This window comes from Clupea harengus, chromosome 19, assembly GCF_900700415.2.
Source record: "Clupea harengus chromosome 19, Ch_v2.0.2, whole genome shotgun sequence".
Taxonomy (NCBI): Eukaryota; Metazoa; Chordata; class Actinopteri; order Clupeiformes; family Clupeidae; genus Clupea; species Clupea harengus.
The window spans coordinates 24,949,944-24,956,651 of NC_045170.1; the positions used below are offsets into that span (position 1 = coordinate 24,949,944).

At 39.8% G+C, this 6,708-nt stretch overlaps 1 long non-coding RNA gene across 1 annotated transcript; it reads left to right on the plus strand.

Annotated features, from left to right (window-relative positions):
• The first annotated feature begins 4,846 nt into the window (after positions 1–4,846).
• Positions 4,847–6,708, plus strand: LOC116225049. The gene is made up of 3 exons (XR_004165896.2): positions 4,847–4,883; positions 5,034–5,188; positions 5,447–6,708. It is a non-coding gene; the product is annotated as an uncharacterized LOC116225049 (long non-coding RNA).

The following is a 6,708-nucleotide window of genomic DNA, read 5'->3' on the forward strand; positions in this document are numbered from 1 at the left end:
CCCTCGGGCTGGGGCTCCACGCAAGATCTCGCCTCGTACAGTATCGGTGATCATCCGAAAGGTGCAGAATAACCCCAGAACTACACGGGGGGAGTTTGAGAATGATCTCAAGGCAGCTGGGACCACAGTCACCAAGCAAACCATTGCCAATGGCAACACACTACGCCGTAATGGTTTGAATTCCTGCTCATAGGAGGAGATCCAGGGGGGTCCCCCCCTACCATAAAGTTGTCCCCCCCCCCAACAATCATTGTAGGCTAAACACAAATACATATTTCCAACGGGCGGGGCTATCGGCAGCTCCCTGTTTCAGTCAATCAGGCCAGTATACTATGAGATTGTGAGGAAACCAACCGAACCAGTAAAACCTCTACAAGTTAAAGCCAGTAGTCATGTATCACACCCCTGTTCAACAATCACAAGCTTGTAACATGAAGCGCGAAGAAATGTCTTCTTAACTCCACTTACGAAGTTCCCGGGACATTTCTGGCATTCCTGAAAGTTTGTCATCTGGGATTTGTTCTTGACTTTGAACAGAATTTAAGAACGCTAAATAGCAGTAAATCGGCCAGATTGGAGTGCGCCCATGTTCTTAAGGGCTGAATTTGTGAGAAATCATTGGTGATTGCGTTCACATCAATTCTACTCACATCCTCGAATTTAAATAATTATAAAAACAAAAATAAAAGCACTACACGAACACTTCAAATGGCATTGAATAAATAAATAAGCACTAAACTCAATCGCGTGGATATAGCCATGGTGGAATAGAATGAACACATCTACATTCTGCAGCAGTACCTTCACCTCTGCACCTGTGAAGTTGACTGTGAACTTTGGACATTATTTGTCTGTGAGTAGACATTTTGTGTTGTTACATTTAATGCCGTTTAGAGAATTTCTGTTTGTAAATGTTATAAGAGAATTCGGTATTTAGCATCTAAGTTATGCTAGCTCTCGTGGTATCGTGCTACCTTTATGCCACATTATTTGACGTGAAATCTCTTTATTTCTGACTGTTCCAGACAGTTTTTCAAAATCAAACGTCCTGTATGAATAATTGCATGCTGATAACTTCAGTAAACTCAAGAAAAACAAGACTTGTGGATTGACTTGAAATTCATCATCTTTATTCTGCAAAGACAAGTGTTAGCTAGCTGTCTAGTCTTGCAAGGTAGCAAACGCAGTACGAAGAAAGCATATAGAGAGGGCGATAGGGCCGGACAGCAATTTTTCCATGTCCCCCCCAGGAATTACTCCCTGAAATTTTCACCATGTATTGACCCTCCTACAAATAAATTGGATCTCCGCCCCTGGATAGTACAGTACAAGTTGTACACATTCTTCTTATAGCAAGGTTCTTCTTGTTGGAATTTATTATCCGATACTGATCGGCCTATTTCATTATTGAATTGGAAATCATGAAATGCTAGTATTCCTGCCTCATGGGCAGATCAGGGCATTGTGACGCATATGAGACGTTATTGTTAGATCATTAGCCACAGTGATGCCACGGTTATGTTTCAAGTATACGACAATTCAACGTGACGTCACAACAACAAATAACTTACTTCCGGGTGGCTAACGTCGCCCCTGCCCATAGTAAACCTTAACAAACCAACAGGATTTTCCATGTAATTTAACCAGGCTTCAAACACGTTTATTCATAATTGTGAATATGATAACAACACGTTTTATGAGTATGATCTTGTGAACTGAAAAAAGAGACGTTCCCGATGTCGTTGCTGTTGATATTTGTTAGCGAGTAACGGTCATATTGTAATGGTTTATTGTATCAAACTCGTAGTGACTGAGATCGCTACAATATCCAACTTAACGATGAACAATTTTCAGGACTGTTTGTAGCTTTCCAGCCATCTGTCTGGACACAAGAATGTTTCCATACAGATATTAATAAAGTACAAATCTATCTATCTTATTGACAGTATTGAAAACTTTGTCATTGTATTGTAGATGAGCAGTTTTAAGGGTTTGTGCTCTCTTAGCAGATGTGGTTGGACTGGAGTTAGCTAACTCAGGTCCCAGGTGTTGTGATTGGGCAAAATCAGTGTGATCAGCAGGATTTGGCCGACCTGCATTATAAAAAAAGATTAAGTAACCGTATCATAGCCAAGCCAGATCACGCCACTGTGTGTGGTTTGTTTATTTACAACAACGGGACTAGCATTCTCACGCTAGCAAGCTTGCACGATATGCTACCCAACGTTATGCTACCATTATGCTACCCAACAGCAACCCAACAAAAACGTTTTATAAATGACCTGTGAGAAAATGTCTTCCGCAAATCCGGTCATGAGTGGTTGGTTGCCAGCCTGTCCAGTTTGGTACCGTTAGATGCAACGAGACCGCCCGGTAAACGTACTAAGGCTGGATCTGTGCTAGCGTTATCCACCTGTCTTAGTCTCTGTATCCAGATTTTCTGTTGGGTCGATTTAGATTTTACCGTGGGAAAACGGAAAAAAAAGCCTAAACCTAATTCTTTACATTCCTTGGTACATCTGGTATTACAACCCCAAACACAACACGTCTTCGGCATGACGTTAATCGATTCGTAAATTAACTACTATTGTACTGTCCTCGTTGAGGTGTGATAACTTCAACTAGACAGCGAGCTAAACTCTCTTATATTCATAAAGATGAAGAATGTCTTGTATTCTTGTTTGCAGATTTATTCTTCAAATTGTACTGAATCCACGACAATAAATTCAAGTGATCAAAGGGTGAAAGAGTAAACTAGAACACAAAAAGCTAAATGTTGCAATTAGCCAAGTCACCTAGTTCCATGAAGTAAAGAAAGCACATGTTAAGCTAACTGTTAACATTTCCTAATAGCATCCACGTTTTAACATTGCCTTTTTTAGCATTATAACTACGTTTTTAAACAATGAAATGAACTTAGTTATAACAAGATACAGCGATGCCTCTGCTGGGGAATCAACCTGTAATAAGGAATCTCTCCGGTGTAATGACCGTCAGCCTGCCGTTTCTACATTATTCTGAACAATTTTACCTGCCTACTTCCTGCACGGCTCAAAATTAAAACGTCAAAATCAAAGTCTGGATGAAACTGAAATTTTTACAAATTCGACCATTCAAAATAAATGCCTAGAGGCAGAACAACTATAAACTACTATACTAACAACTGTTGACAGGATGACAGTTAGCCACCCGGAAGTACCTTGGCAACCTTTGTTTACAAACATTCTGATTAGGTCTATTCTCACACAGAACTTAAAATTGACTGAGCAACACAATATTACAGTTCATCGTGCTATCGGCTTCGTATTTTAAAGATTTATTTCATATTTGCGGACTCTGGTCTTCCCGATCTCACAATGTCGGAAAGAAACGAGGTAGGCCTAAGTAATTGTTTAATTTTAAAACCATTAAGTGTTTTAGAGATATACGTTTTTGACTATATATGGCTTAAAAATGGTTGAAATGAGACAAAATGTTCCTCTCTGCTTAGGTCCCCTGTTATAGATTTAATTGAGCTATTTTGTGTCCCATTGATATTAGGGCTTTAGTTTGTGGTGCTAGCTAATACATTAATAAAAATAACAGCTTACTCAATAGGACTGTTTCTCTCGAAAGTGGCGTGGACCAAATACCTTGGTGGTTGTGTAGAGAGTGTTCAAAATTATAATTATTAACTATGGTAGTTGTTCGACAACGCTTTCAGCAAACACACCCCCGGTCTATAGTTGGTCAAGAAAATGTATGAATGAAAATATGGAATTAAAATGTCTTATTTATAACTGTCATAAGATCAGACATGTCTAATACGCCTAGTTGCCATGACAGCAGAAGTTGCTAATTGTCATGATGACATGGCTGTATAGCAGATTAGAATACAGGCGTGTTGTCAAGACAGCTTAAATTGTTAGTTGTCATGACAACCAGTTGTCATAGCAACACAATGACAGGATGTTTAGGTCAATGTTGCCTGGGTGTCTTTAGGGTCTTTGTATAGTACTTAAGGTGGTTGCTATGGTCACTGAAGGGTGTCGCTATAATAGTTGTGGTTACTATGGTAGTTACCTGGGTGCTGCATTGTTAGTCAAGGTAGTTGCTAGGGTGTTGGTATGGTAGTCAAGGTTTTTGCTATGGTGGTTGCTAAGTTGTCATGATGGCAGTGGTTCCGAGGGTATTGCTAGGTTAGTTGAGGTAGTTGCTATGATAATTTAAGTGGTTGCTGGGCATAGGGGAGTCATGGTGGTTGCTAGGGTGCTGAGTGTCAGTAAGGAGAGAAAGAAGGATAGAAAGAGAAGTGAAATGTTTGGCTATTTATGTTTATGTTGGAAAAACAAACAGAGAGAAAGCAGTACATTGACTGAATAAGAGAGGATGTGACTTGCATTTTATTCCAAAATCCTGAAGGGACTGACCGCTGAGAATTAACTGATGATTACAACTAACTATGTGTTTTCTCTTAGTCAAAGAAAAAATCTTTTGAGGAATCAAGAGCTGAATGTAGTTCTACAATGAGGACCAAAAGGTTTGATGCAGGTACTATGCCAAATTCAGACAAAAAAAGTATGTCAATAAAAGTAGTCAAAGCAAGTTTTAGTACATAAAATAAAGTTTAATATCTAACAGTTCCTCTGTGCCCAAAGACCCACTGCTAAAATTGTCAACATGCCCTACCACACATCTTAAAAATAATACATGTGCTTTTTCAGATCAGGATCATATGAACCTCTCCCCCATGATACGCCACCTTGTGGAGAACATGACAGAAGAGTAAGAGGAGGTTACAAAAAATTCAGTGTTTCCTGTCGGATAGTAAAGTTCCAATGTTCTAAAATTCTTTTCTCTTTTGCAGGCATTGGAGAATTGTCCATGAGGCTCTATGTGTGCCTGTGAGTTTGATTTCGCCCACATAAAATCTTTCATATATTACTGTTCGATTATATATGGAGGGTTGATTTGAATAGAAATTCTCTAATATTCTTTATTCTTTAATATTCCTCTCTGATGAAATACCTTATTGTCTGATTTCATTTACTCAGAGGACCAAAGAAGAAGTTGGCCATCTTTGTGCTATCATAGTGAAGAAAGTAGTCCAGACTGCTCATTATTACCTGCTCCCAGTCCTCAGTGAAATTCTGGGTGTGCCTGTCGCATACGTATGTGGAATGACAAGATCAGGGCAACACACATTTTGGTATGTACAGTAATCACTGGAATGACTTGTTTATCATTTTATTTTCATAAAACACAAGATTTTACTGTTTATTACTCCCGTCATCAGATGCAAACCTAATGTAGCACTTCCCCACTGCAAATCATGCCCAAATAACATCCCTGTTGTGAATTAGCATGGGATTCATCGTCATGTTTTAATTTAAGTGAACTATGTGTAACTAGTTCTGTGTAACTATGTGTTGTCAGTTATACATGTTGTCTTTATGCCTTGGAATAGGGTAAGCACCTCAGAGGCCAAGAGACCTGAAGGATCATCTCTACGCCAAGGATCTCAGGGGATAACAAATGAAATGCTCTTGGCAGCAGCCAAGAAAGAAGTCGATGAGATTTTTCGAGAATCTGTCAGAATAGTCAGTGGTTTGGATCCAGTTGTGCCTGCCTTACCAGAGGGATATTCTTCCATCTCCGAAAAGAATGTGGATTTGACAGCCTCATGCACCATTAAGGACTTTGACTCTGGTCCTACTACAGCACCCATGATGGCTGGGGACGCTAAAGCCTCAGGACTATCACAATCCATCCCCTTGCTCAATCAGTTTACCGACACTGAATTTCAACAAAGGGCATCAAAGCAAGTGAGTGAGGTTTTGCTCAAAACTCTTGAGAATGAATCCCCAATTGAGGAATTTGCTGAAGATGACGAGGAATCAAACGCCAAAGCAGAAAGTCAAACAGACCTCTGTAGGGTTCATGCTATCTTTCCATCTGGTCCCCGGTCAGAGTCTCTTGCAGTTGATCTAGTTGGTGATATTATTGAATCCATGAAGGACAAAGTCTCCAGCCAAGAGGTTCATTCAACATCATATGATGTTGTTGGATGTGTTATTGAAGGGATGAAAGATCTTTTGGAGCAAACACGAGCCCTAGGAACTGTTGTTCCAATGAAAAGGATCTACAGGACAACATCTCAAAGAATGTTCAATGCAATTCAGAACATGGTGGGGAAATTGTTTTGCAAATCTTTTCACTCAGAGAAAACGACAGTGGCTTCTGCCATTAATGTCACTAGCCAAGTAATTGTGTCCATGCAGAGTGAACTTCCCGATCTCAAGACGGCCGGAAATCTAGAGCAGGTAGAGCTAATTGATAAGATCCTTAGTGCTATGTTGAATGAAGTACAAGTGATTGACATTGAAACAGAAACAGACAGGTCACAAAGCCCTGGATTGCCATTGTCACACTCCTCAGTATCATTTCACTCAGAAATAGATGACCAATCCAAACTCCCCGGTACTTCTGTTCTCCCTGAAGTGTTTATCGAAAGGATTTCCCCTCTTCTGACGCATACTTTTGTTGACATGGATGCTGCTTCATTGTCTCCTGGATGTGCAAATGAAACCATCAGTAGTGTGTTAGACACCATCTTAGAATGGGAAAAACGTGTACCCATCACTGGAAGACTGGAGAAATTGATCACTGAAACACAAATAGGTCAATATTCCTGTGATATTGCAGATCGAGTACATAAAACACTAAAAG